Here is a 14,391-nt window from a genome sequence, read left to right as displayed (position 1 = left end):
AGTGGATTTGGACATCATGGGGAAGGAGTGTTCAACAAAAAGGGGACAAATGGATACCAAACAATGAGACAAGCTTGGGACATTCTGAGGCTTCCCCAAAACTCCAGCAACATTTAGAGACCTAGTAAAGATATAGTTGGAATCAGATTTACTCATTAGAACAAAATTAGAAGTTCCAATATCCAGTAAATAGTCATAGATAATATCACCAACTTCAAGGTTCACCTCTATGGGGAAAGGAATGAGCCAGAATAACTAGGAGCTATATGTCAGCGACAAGAAAAATAAGTTCTCTCCAGAATTCATAGTCCCTACATCTCCCCAACACCTTCATGAAATAAAGTTTCCCTGGGAACCTCCGCCATCCTTTCTATTCCTATGGTCACTATTTTGTTTTCATACAGAATCAGGCAATCTGGCCCTTCTTTTGTTAGTAAAAACATTCACAAGTTTCACAAGCCTCTGATATGGCCTGTAGTAGAGCAAGAATGACCTTTGCTTTTCCTATAGGTTTCTCCTCCTGTTCCTCTATCTCTTTTATCTTTTTCTTCATATACATACAGAGTAATGCCATTAAGCTGACCAAAAAGCATTTCATGGCATCCATGGCATCTGTTATGGAAATGTTTTGTATTTTAGGCAAAGATTAATTAATAAAGTGTGTACTAAAGATACATATATCTCTTGTTTTGAGTGGACCTAATCTTCCATACTGCTTAGAACACAGGCACAATTTATCATAAAAATGGTTAGGGGGTTCTTTTTCTTCTTGTAATATCTTTTGGAATTTACCCCAGCTTTCTTGTCTGATGGCACAAGCTTCCACCCCAGCAATCAAGGTATCCTTGGTTTGTACCAATCCAGTATAACAGGCCTGAACAGTGGAATTCCAGTGGGAATCTTACAGTGGCCAATTAAGCAGACCAGCAGGGTCTAGGGAGGCCTCCTCCAGTAAATGGCAGTCTAGCTGCCTCTATGGTGGCAGTTCTTTCTTCAGGGAAAATAAAGTATTTCCATAAGATTGGTAACATCTCTCCAGATGAGATTATAACCTCTCAATGGCTTGAAATTGGGTAATAGCAATCTCAGGGTCTTTATCAAATTTTGAGGTATCCTTCCTCCAGGTGAACAGGTCTGAGGGACTGAAAATCTGATGGTGCTTAAATAACTATGATTCTCCTGGAGTCAAAACTAAGCCTTTCTCGAAGATGGAAAATACAAGTAAGATGTCCCTCAGTTTCAGAAGAAACTTAATCCTTGCAGGAAGAGAATAAGATGGAAGTGCAGAAGGTGGGAGTGAAGAAAGAGGAGGAGGAGAAGGAGGGGAAAGATCTATTAGAAGGAAGGACAAAGCAACAGCAACAGAAAAATTGCCAAAAGGGGCTATAAAGGAGTGGGAGAAGGTACAGGCAAGGCAGGGTAGAGCGAAAGTATCTGCAGGTTTATCAAGCATATTCTCTTTGCCAGGGCTGCCCAGCAGAACCTAAATTCTATCTAAATTGGATGTTTTCTTATAGCTAGCCTTAAGTTCCTCAATTTATACTGATCTCATGACCCTCTTTGAGAACAGAAGACAAACGACAACAACCTCAAAGGTACCAATCTGATTACCAGTTGAATCTCTAACAGATTTAGACCAGATTTTATGTTAACGTATTTGTGTGCCTTTGTCATTCCAGGCTCTACCATTGTCCAAGAGTATAAGAAATTTTCGCAAGAGTTCTTTCAGCACGCTATTAGATTCCATTATTCTAAATGATTTCTTAGGTAAGATCATAGAAAAGGAAAGCAAAATGTATAAGGGAGAAGACCACAGATTAAACAAGCTGATGGACTTCTATGAGGCATCCCCCACAAGTTCTAACCAAGTTAACACATGCAAGGATCCTTTACTGATGAAAACTACATTGGGCCAAATTTACTCCTTCTTTTAGGCAAGGGATCCTTTAAATTTGGTAGAGTTATTTTTCTATTACAAAATTTACTAGTAAAGAACTTCACCAAAACACATTTAAAAGACTTCTGTAACTAAATGTACAGAGTGATATGGCTTCCAGAATTGCTCTGTAAGGGTTTTATTCATTCCTAGGAATCCCTGCTAAGCATGGGTTCAGCTGGATAGCCTCATCACAGACCTGGTCCTCAGTTCATAGATCTAGAAGAAGCCTAGGAAATTCTAACAGGAAATTCCTCCTAACAATTTATGGGATTTTAATAGGCAACCCTTAGTTTTGAGACAGCTGTCACAGCATCATGCTCAAGACAGCTTTGGGGCAGCTGCTGCCAATTATAATGCCAGAATAGGTATTAGTTTATGTCTAAGGAAAGGCCTGTGGGCATGAGGAAGAACCTCCTGAGAGGATGTAGGGTTCCTCTATTAATCATTGCTTTCTATAACTGGACTAATAGTGTCATACTCCCCCTGCGTAGGTGTGACTATCAATAAGTCTTTGTCTGATTACCCAGTTTACCAAGACAGGATGGTATAAAGGCAGAACCTAGAGACCATCTTTTTCCTTATAGTAATCAAATATAATGAAATAAGGGATTGTTACCATATGATAGATACAAAGACACTAAACACCAGTGATGAAGCTCCTTAAGAAATAATTTAGTGTGCATAAATGAAACTCCCTTTCTTCAGGCCAGTTCAAAATTGGGACTTTCTTATTCATCTAAGGCAAATTTTGCTCTATTTTTTGTTACCCCCTCTTTGGGAATGTATCCCTTTTTCCAGGTTTCCTGAATTCCTTTTGAATGGAAAATGTCATTCCTCCTTCTTAACAATCACACTGAGAGACCCATGACTTAACCTCTCCTCTTGCTGAGGCAGTGAATAAACTAGGACTCACTTTATGACTTCCTTAAAAGGGAATTGACAATGCATGCCTCCACTCCCTTTTTTTATACTGGGAACAATCTGTTTCCAGGCTTCCCCAATCCCTTCTTAAAGGACTTTCTAGTGTGCTGGGGTAGGGAGGGATAGTAGGGGAGTTCTTCAGGTGGTGTAATTGTCAATTGTTGTCAAACAGCTGAACCACACACAAACAGAACACCAAGACAATAGGATTAGGGTGTCTATGTCTCCAACAATATGAGGGCCTTACCTTGGCTCAGAAGGTTTGGTACTGAGGGAAGAGTCAGGTCCTCGGTGCCATCCCTCTTGGAGAAATCCCTCAGGGAAGAATATCCCTGGAGTACTCAAAGGTTTCCTCTAAGAAGACACCCCAAGGACCAGCCTTTCTCATCCCAATCCCTTCAAGATCTCCAAACAGTCATGATTGAAAATAAGGTCTACCTAAATAAAGCACAATGTTTTGAGTCTAATCAATTTACTGGTAAGGCTAGCTTTTACCAATAAATAGGGTCTCTCAGCAGCTCAGCAAGTGAAAAGACCTCAAGTAAGAGTTGAGACATCATTTTTATAGACAAAAGGTGGAGCCTCCAAAAATTAGAAGACAGCATCATAGACGGGAGAAAACATCTGGTTACAAAGGCAGAAAGAAATATCATAGGCAACAAAATTGATTGGTTGGACATTTGGGGCATTAGCATTCCTTCCTGTTGTCAGAAAGATTGACTGAGAATCTTAGTGGAAACAAGATAACAGACTTGCTTGACACATGGAGTGATTCACAGGAAAGCTAAATTTCTGAACCTAAGAGATAACACATTTCCACTAATTGTCCAAAGACAGCCAGCAGTGTAGAGATAACAGGCTACCTTCAAGTAAAAGTGATTTTTAGGGAAAATGAACTCTTAAACTTAAGATAGCAGGTTTCTTTTAATTAAAGAGTTTTAATGGGGAAGCTGAACTTTTAAACTTAGAGTGCAAGACAACTTTTGAACCTGTGACTTTCTGAACTGAACTTAAAGACAAAAGAAGGTGACTTTAGATAGCTGTACAAACTGTTGGTAGTGATACAGGATAGAATCAATTACAAAATGAAACCAGAATTTTATTTTCTTAAGCCTTTCAATTATTCTGATATTTATGACTATCTTAGGGAGTCATTGATTGTCTTTCATTCTATTCTAGTTTTCAGGAAGTCTATTCCTTGAGTAAAATTGACACGTTTGGATATATACATATATATACGTATGTATACATACATACGTATGTATGTGTATATATGTGTGTATATACTTCAGTCTGTTTGTACATAAATATATAGAAAAATATGCATTAAAATCAGCAATTGCAACATTTAAACTTTATGCTGAAGGAAGTTTTTAAAATTTATATAAAAGGTTACATCCAGGTAGAGGCTTCTATTGTAGGCATTTGAGTCACTCTTGAAGATGTTTTCAATAAACCAAATTCATCTATGACAATAATCATTACAATAATATTGTAATTCTAATAGTGATAACAGAAAAAACTAGATGATCCCAAGAAGAATGATTCAGGAACATAACCAATAGGGAAAGTACTAGAATAATTAGCTCATCTTTAACCAGCACTCCTCCTAAGGAGATAAAGATGGTACTCTTCTTTGAGAGTTGACTCTTGGAAAACCAGTATTTTCTAGATATGCCTTTGGACCTAATGTTTCTAAGGATAAGATGAAATATTTTCCTGGTTTGATTGATAGAAGGAATTGGGTAACAAAGGGTCAGAGAATGGAGTTGGAAGAGCAGTCAGATGTCTTGCCATCACTACCCAAGGAAAGCTACTTGATGTATATGATGTGTATACATACAGATACACACATATACATGTATCCATATAGATTATATTGTTATATCTCTAGATAGAAGCTTGTTGATACATCTATATATAGAAATAGATATATTTATGTAGATGGATAGATTTATATCTATATAAATAAATAACTACATAGATACATCTATAAATACACATCTATGCATCTATAAATAGATAGATGTAGATATAGATAGATATAAATATAGGTAGTATATCTGTGTCTATAGTCAGCTGGCTGGACAGCTGTATCTATATATCTCCCATTAGGCTGCTGGCCCCTTGATAGAGGGAACTGTTTTTGGTTTTCTTTGTATCCCTAGTGCTTAGCACAGTACTTAGGACATAAAAGGTACTTAAATACTTGTTGACTATTTTTTCTCCTTCCAGTTCTTTCTTCCATAGCTTTTATTTCATTTTTTTTTAATCTCTGGCTTCATTTATTCTAGGTATTTATATAGTCTTCATGAATTATTTTTTTTCCTTTGAAGATTCTGTTCATAATATTATGGAGTTATTGTTATCCATCCTTTGTTTTCAAAGAGGACCAATTACATCATGGGGTAATTCTTGACTTACTTTTGAATTTGATACAAGTGAAGAAAACTTGCACCAAGTTTTCAGCCTTATTCTCTCTTCCAGAATCATCAGAGTACAGTGGCAAAACAAATGGTAATGTTACTGGCAAAGGGCCAGAATGCAGTGGATGACCTTGGTGTCTTTAAGGTCTGACCAAGCTCTAAGCGTTCCACAGCACCTGCTTTGTGGCCATTGAAACAAATTGTTCTCATCCACCCATTCCACCAGGGGAGATCTTCACCTACCTAGGGTAGACATCTCCCTAACTCTCCAATGAATTTGAGACTGGTTGGTTATCCTCTTTCCTTCTAAACTGGATTTTTGGGTACCTCTAGATCTACAGTCATTTTTATTTTATCCTGATCAATGTCATCTCTGGTTTACTTGTTTTTCCAGCTTTATTTCAGGACTTTGTGCCAGATCCAGGTTCAGTTACCTGTTGTGTTTTTGGGTAGGATTTTTGGATCTTCTTGGTCTTGATCTGGGTTCCTCTGCTGACCTCCATCTCCCAGGGTTAGACCCTTCTATATCTTTTAGTTTCAAAATGCTGGATCTTTAGGGCCCTATATAGTATGTCAAGACAGAGTGTTGGAATATTAAAGCCCTTGGGCACCTGGTCTGTACTGGGAGTGCTGCCTGGTCTGTACGGAGTGCTTCCATGCCACACTTTGTCACTACTACTCCTGGTGGTTTCCAATATTCCACTATGGGTTTATGAAAGGGCTGCATGATGACCTTTATAGGTCTGAAAGGCCTATAACATAGGCCAACAGAGTGGTGGCTTCCAATATCCCACTCTAAGTTTATGGTTGTCCTTAGGGATTAGCACTACCTTGCTGCCACTGGACACAAGTGATTTTAGCCTGTACCTTTCTCTAAGTATGCTGGGAGACTACCCAGCTTGTTTAACTATGTTAGTGCTAACTTTGCTAGTGGTCCTCTTTCCTATTGCCCATGGAGTTCTTGCTGATATTTTGTGTAGTTCTAGGGCGCAAGAAATAACTTTGCTGTGAATTAATCAATATTTAGTATGGTACGAATTCCAGGATTTTTCTAGAGAGCCAGGTGGTCAGCCTGTGTTCAAGTAGACATCTTAACTAGAAGTCTTTAGGTCAATATTTTCTATAACTTACCACAATACATTAAACATTATTTTTTAATATTTTTATTAAATATCATGCCAATTAACAAATGAGAAGAGCACTAAATCAGGGACCTTTTGCAGCCGTGGTTAGGGGTGGATTCCACAAAGTTTAGAGGTGGCTACAAAAGATAAAAGGGATTATTTTGATGGCATAGAACTGAAAAGCTTTTGCTTATACAAAGTTAATGCAAGTAGGATAAGAAGGAAACAGTCATTTGGAAGGAAAAATCCTTGTACCAAATATCTATGATAAAAATACAGGAAAGAGAAATATGTAAGAATGAAAGTCATTCCCCAATAGAGAAGTGGTCAATTCTTAGAAGAAATACAAACTATTCATAACCATATAAAAGAATGCTCCAAATTACTATTACTACTACTACTACCTAACATTTATAAAGTATTTCAAAGTCGGTAATGTGCTTTACATGTATAACCTCATACAATCCTCACAACAACCTTGTAATGTAGGTGCTATTAGTACATGCATTTTACAAATGATAAAACAGAGACTTAGAAGCTATGAATGAATAACCCACTATATTTGAGGCACAGTACTCAGTACTGGGGCTATAAAGAAAGGTAAAAGACAAGGAGCTTACAGTCTAATGAGGGAGATAACATGCAAATTGGATAGCAAAATATATGGGGCAGAATATCAAACTGAGGATTTTATATGGATCCCAGAAGTAATAGAAAACCATTGGAGTTTACTGAGTAGGAGGTATGGTTAAACCTGTGCATTAGGAAGAGCATTTTAACAGTTTAAGTAAAAGATAAGAATGTGGAAAGACTAATGGCAAGCAGACTAACCAGCAGGCAGGGCATATGTGAGAGATATTACAAATGTGAAAGTCACACAATTAGTAAATTTCTGGAGAAGGATTTGAACTCAGGTCTTCCTGCCTCCAAGACCAGTGCTGTATATACATCACCTGGCTACCTAATAATGTGAGTGAGAATGGACAAATCCAAACAGCTCTGACATTTCACCTCTCATGCAGCAAACACGATAAAAGATGGAAGAATCAATGATGAAGGGATTATGGGAAGATTAATGTGTTGTGTGTAGTGCTGTAAATTTGCCTAAGCATTCTGGAAATTAATTTGGAATTATGCAAAAAAAGTGACTAAAATATCCATACTCTTCAATCAATAGATCACACTGCTAGGCATTTAACCCAAGGAAGTCAATGACAAAAAAAGAAAGGCCATATATACCACAGAATTCTTATATAAGTTTGTATAAGTGGATAGAGAGCTAAATTTGGACTCAGGAAGACTTTAATTCAAATCCAGCCTCAGACATTTACTAGTCTTATGACTCTGGGTAAGTCATTTCACTGCTGTCTGTTTTGGTTTCTTCATCTATAGAACGGAAATAATAATAGTACATAGCTCCCAGGGTTATTAGAAGGATAAAATGAGATGTTTGTAAAGCACTTTGGAAATCTTAAAGTACCATATGAATGCTGGCAATTGTTACTATAATAGACTTTTTGGAGTAGCAAAGACCTGGATACAAAGTAGGTGTCATTGTTTGAGAAATGGCTAAAAAATTCCAATATAAGAATTTAATGTGATATTACCTTGGATGTTTTTTTCCCCAAGTGGCAATTGGGGTTAAATCCCAGGGTCACACAGCTAATAAGTGTCAAGTATCTGAGGTCAGAATTGAGCTCAGGTCCTTATGACTCTAAGGCTAATGCTCTATCCACTGTGCCACCTAGCTCCCCTTGGAATATTATTTTGTGTAGTAAATAAAGAATACAAAGAAGACAGAGAAGCATGGGAAGACATAGGAGCCAATGGAAAGTGAAGAAAGGATGGAGAGTGTGTGTTACCTATATATGTTTTGTTTATGCTTACAAGGGTTTAATTGTAGCTCTCAGGGACCCATGAATACATCTCTGGAATCTAACTCACACGCCAAGGAAGACTTCGATTCTTTCTAGAAGGGGAGTTGAGGAAGGGGCCATTGTGATGACCATTCAGCTCTACTTAGAGAAAGAGGGTCCTGAACTATAATTATATGTATCTGTCACCCTAACTATTGATAGTTTAGAGGAAATTATTTTTCTTGGGTGTAACCTACCCTCCTAGTCACTATGCCATAAAAAAATGAGTGCATGCCAAAAAACCCATTGTAAAGAGACAGAAGAATTCCATTTAAAATGATTAGAGAATTTATAAATACTTGGGAGTCTAGCTCCTAAGACACACACAGGATATGAACCCAACTACAATTATCTAAATATTTGGAGAAATATTAATTGCTCATGGGTAAGCCAAGACAACATAATCAAAAATGAAAATACTACTTAAATTAATTTACTTTCTCAGTTCCATGCCAGTCACACTACCAAAGGATTAATTTATAGAGCTAGAAAATAGCAATAAAATTCATTTCAAGAAATAAAAGTTCAAGAATCTCAAGGGAAATGATGAAAAATGGTAAGAAGGAAAGGGAACGAATAGTAACACCTCAAACTATATTACAAAACAGTAATCACCAAAATGATCTACCTCTGGTTAAGAAATACGGAGGTTGATTAATAGAACAGATTAGGTACAAAACTTATAAATGAAAATGCGCACAGCAGCCTAGAATTTGATAAACCAAATCAGTGCGGCTACTGGTTAAGAACTCACCATTAAAAAGCTGCTGGGAAAACATTTTGGAACATAACTAGAGATCGACCAACGTTTTACATCACATACTAAGATAAACTCCAAATAGGTACATAATTTAGACATAAAGTGTAACATCATAAACAAATTAGGAAAGCAAGGAAATTATCTTTCAGATCTACAGATAAGGGAAGAAGTCATGACCAGAAAAAAATATTAGATAGATAAAATGAATAATTTTGATTATACAAAATTTAAGTTTTTACATAAACAAAATGGCAATTTTCTCATATGAATGTCTCATCTGAAATATATAGAGAGCTTATTCGATTTTATAACAATAATAATAGTAACTAGTTTTTATATAATGCTTTAAGCTTTGCAAGGTCCTTTACATATGTTAAAGTTCATTTGATCCTCATAACAGTACTACGAGGTAGGTGCTATTATTATAGAAGAGGAAACTGAGGCACAGAGATTTTAAGTGACTTGTCACTTACCTAATCACATACCTAATAAGTATCTAAGACAGGATTTGAACACAGCTTCCTTACTCCAAGTCCTTCACTTCACCCAACTGCATCATCTAGTTGACTATTCCTCCAAATGACAAATGGTTAAATGATATGAACAGAGAGTTTTCAGAGGAGGAAATCCAAGATATTAATAGCCATATGAAAAAAGGCTCCAAATCAATCATTAGAAAAGTGCAAATGAAAACAGGTCACACATATCTGACTGGCAAAGCTGACAAAAAAAGGAATTAACCAATGTTGCAGAGACTGTGGGAAAATCAGTACATTAATAGAGACTTTTGGTGGAGCTGTGAATTGACCCAGCCATTTTGGAAAGCAATTTAGAACTCTATCCCCCAAGTAATTAACCTATGTAAACTTTTTGATCCAGTGTTCACTATAATAAGTCAGAGATCAAAGAAAGAGGAAAAGGATTGGCATGTAAAAAAAAACCTGGCATATAAAAATATTTATTGCAGTTCTTTATAGTGACAAAGAACTCACAACTAGGGTTATGAGTTATGAGGATTAAGCCTATCAACTGAGGAACAGTTGAATAAATTATGGTATATGAATATAGTGGAATACTATTGGGCTGTAAGAAAATATGAAAGTGATGGTTTCAGAGAAGCATGGCAAGACTTACATGAACTGATGCAAAGTGAAGCAAGCAGAACCAGAAAAACAATTTTTCAATACAATAACAACATTGCAAAGACAAGAAACTTTGAAAGACTTGAAATCTCTGAACAGCAGAAGAATCATGCAAAATTCCAGAGAATCCATGATGAAACATACTACCCACCTCTGACAGATAGATGATGGATTACAGACTGAGACATATATTTATTGGACATAGCTAATAGCAGAATTTAGTTTGCATAATTACATAATTTTGCTGCAGAGATTTTCTTTTTTTTTTTCTGCCAGTGTATGTAGTGGCAGAAAGAAGAAGGTAAAAAAGAGAGAAAAAAGATTTTTGTTAATTGAAAAAAACTTAATTTAAATTTTTAAAAAGAGGAATGAATATAGCTTATATCTGAAGGCTTGATTTCTTCCCACCAAATACTAGTTATATAAAAGACCCTCATAAATAGTGAACAGTAAGTAAATCCTTTAATATGAGCAGATAGCAAAACAGAAATCAAATAAATTATACAGATTAAAATATGCCAGACAATACATAGGGTGAATGAGATTTCCCAGTGGGAGTGAGATAGTTCAGTTCAGCTGAGAGATTCTCTCACTCAAGGAAAAATTTCCATAATTCTCTAGGGAGGCAAGGTGGAAAACAATGATATGCTGAGGTGCCATCACTTCCACATGTCTCTAGATTCCCAGAGTCTTTTCTCTCTCAATCCAGATTTCATCCCAAAGAGGGCCTGAAACTACCTACTTTCTGTCTTAAAACAGAAAGCAAGAAGTTCTCCATACTCCTCAAGATTTCATGCCAACTCCACCCCTCATGCAGAATCAAATAATCTTTCTTTCCACCAATAAGGAGAGTCTCATGTGAACTGCAACTTGCAAAATCTTTCAGGGTTTTGAAACTTGGTTACATAAGCATAAGCCAGAAAACAGAATATATAACGTCTAGAACAATGGAAACAGAAAGAAGGAGAAGGAGGAGAATTAGGAAGAATAGGAAGAGGAGAAAAAAGAGAAAGAGGAGGAAAAAAAGGAGAACAAATTGAAACCAAATACTATATAATGACTAAGGTTGGCCCCTAAAAAGAGCACCTCCCTACTCTCTTTGCAGAGGTGGGAGACTATGAGTATGAATCACTGAATGCAGAGTCAGACTTTTGGTATGTTGGTCAATTTTCTGAATGGGTTTTTGTTTGGGTTTTGAAGGATGGCTCGGAGCAAACAAATCGAATTTTGAAATGTACATGATGTTATAATAAAATATATCAATAAAAATTTATTTTAAAAAAACCCAAACATACCACATATACTAAAATATACAGCTGTACTTTTGAAGTAGCAAAGAACTGAAAAAAAGTTGGTACCATCAACTGGGGAACAGCTAAGCAAATTGTGGCACATAAATGTAATGGAAGATTACTGAACAAAATGTATGTGAAGGGTATCCTGGTAAAGTTAAAAGGAGTACTGGGTTTTAAATAAAAGGAACTAGATTCAAAACCTGCTTCTGATGCTCACTACCTGTGTGACCTTGGCCAAGTCACTAACTCTTTCTTGGTCTCAGTAGCCCCTTCTATAAAATTGGCAGGGGTGGAGTGGGGTAGTGGGTTGAGCTAAATGGCCTCCATAGCCCTTCTGGCTCTAAATCTATGACCCCAATGGAGAATTCTGAGAAGGATGGTATCCAAGCCAGGCTGGTGCTTCAGTTTCAGAATTGGAATGAAATGAGATACTTGTAGATCATTTAACAGTCAACAAAAGGAGGTTTAATTAGCCACAGCAGGGAAAGGATATTCGATAAGAATATAAAAACATTTCAGTTTGATGCCCCTTCCTTCCCTCTGTGTTGGCTATACTGGGGTGCTGATCAAAAGCAAAAAGGAGAAGAAACTTCCACTTTCTCCAGGGCTGGCTTTTGCTCTTGGGCTACCAGAAAGGTATCTCAGTGGCCTAAGCCTTAATCTCCTGAGTCAATTAAATCTCAAGAATAATTTTAATATCTTTTAAGGCATGAGTTATTAACCTCTATTGTGTCATACATCCCTTTGGAAGTCTGTGGAACCCTATGGACACCTCCTCAGAACACATTTTTAAAATGTATACAATAAAATACATAGGATTACAAAGGAAACCAATTATATTTAAATAATTACAAAAATATTTTTAAAACAAGTTCATACCCTCCCAGATTAAGAACCCAAATTTCAAGGTAAAATTATCCTAATTTATATGGTAGATGGTGTGATGGTATGTACATCCGTTGCTGAAGAAGACCATGCCATCAGAGAGATAATAACATGACTGGCACTTGACTTTGTTTTGAGTGAGAGAGGGCTGTGCAGGTCACCAGCCTCACTTCTCCTCCAGAGCCATCTGAATCCAGTGACCAGATATTCTGGAGATGGCCCAGGATAAGGCAATTGGGATAAAGTGACTTGCCCAAGGTCACACAGCTAGTGAGTGTCAAGTGTCTGAGGTGAGATTTGAACTCATATCCTCCTGACTCCTGCACTGATGCTCTATCCACTGCACCACCTAGCTGCCCCCATATGGTAGATATTATTCCTGTCAATACGGAAATTTTATGTTAATTGATAGAGAAAAGTAAATGGGACCAGGAAAATCATTTATAAAATGATCACAACACTACAGTTCAGGAAAAAATTCTCAATAACAAAAAGAAACATTGGACAGTTAAAATGGTCATATTTGGCTCTGGAGAACAATTGAGAAAATACACCTCCCTCTCATCTTTGCAGACATTGGAGGTAGAGATTGTGTCTATCTTAAGACTCCATTGATGTTAAACTTAGTCATGTTGAACTGATTTTTTCTCTTTTTTTTTTTTTAAGGGATGGCTCACTGGGAAGGGAAGAGGAGGCATGTATTCCATAATGAGAGTGACATAAAAACAAAATATATCTACAAAAATAAGATTAAAAATAAAGACTGGGAATCCAGGTAAGCGATGAGGCACATCTGCCCTCTTCTCAGAGCAGTGGTATAGAATAATGTGCTATCATGTTAGCACAGTGCCTCACACATGGTAGGTACTTTACTGACTGACTGTTGGACAGAATCAAGATGTTTACTTGTTTTAAGCTGAACCAGAGTAGTGGCTGTGGGAGCAGAGAAAGGGGAAGAAATGTGAGAGATTTCATAGCAGTACAAAGGACACTATTTAGCAACTAATTTTTTTGTTTGGATGTATGAGGTGACAGTGAAGAGTCAAATAAGACACTGAATTAATTTTTTTCTTTTAAAATATTTTTTCTTATCGATGATGGCTTAGTGGGAAAGGGAAGAGAAGCATTTATGGGAATGACAAAAATTTTTTAAAATAAGGCATGAAAAACTAATATGTGACACACTTCAAGGAAAAAAATTTCACAATAAACTATGTGGAGTTGATTTAAAATGCTGTAAGTTCTGATAGCATATAGAAAAAAATTCTATACCTCTTTGAGGGGTAACTCAAAGTGCTCAATAAAACACTCCAAAAAGAAAACCATCTTCTATCTGCAAAATATATGTAATATATATATATATAGGTAGTCCACTAAATGGTGGACTTCATTTGGGAGCTATAAAAAATAGAAGTAAAAGTCTCCTTATCTTCTCTCAACCAGTGTGAACTGCTAGTCTCATACTGCTTGCATTCTATGTGTATATCTATGCGTATGTCTACATCTGTGTATATGTACATACACACATATATGTATGTATGTATGTGTACATAATACATACATATATATTATGTATACACACAGCCAAATGGATACTTTTAATAAAAAATCATCTTTTTTTCTAAGTCCTTTCATTCTACCCCAAAACTAAGCTAAGGTGACAAACTTACTCGTAACTCAGAAATCATAATACTTGAAAAGAATACCCATGATGTTTTCCCAGAAGTAACTTACCCTTTCAGGAAAGGAAGGTAACCATAGTCCTGCAGAGATGAAGACAGGCTCACTCTTTCACTGAGCAATGCCTTTGTTTTCTTTTTTCCCCCCCATTTTAAAAAATTAAATTATTTTATTTGTTTTCAGTGTTCGACAATCACTTCCATATATCTTAGATTATTTTCCCCTCCCTCCCCCTCATTCTCCCCTCTCTCCCCACTCCCTCCCAGAGACAGTGTATAATCTTAAATAGGTTCTACACGTATT

This window comes from Notamacropus eugenii, chromosome 2 (genome assembly GCF_028372415.1).
Source record: "Notamacropus eugenii isolate mMacEug1 chromosome 2, mMacEug1.pri_v2, whole genome shotgun sequence".
Taxonomy (NCBI): Eukaryota; Metazoa; Chordata; class Mammalia; order Diprotodontia; family Macropodidae; genus Notamacropus; species Notamacropus eugenii.
The sequence above is the reverse complement of the archived record's forward strand: the minus strand, read 5'-3'. Positions refer to the sequence as shown.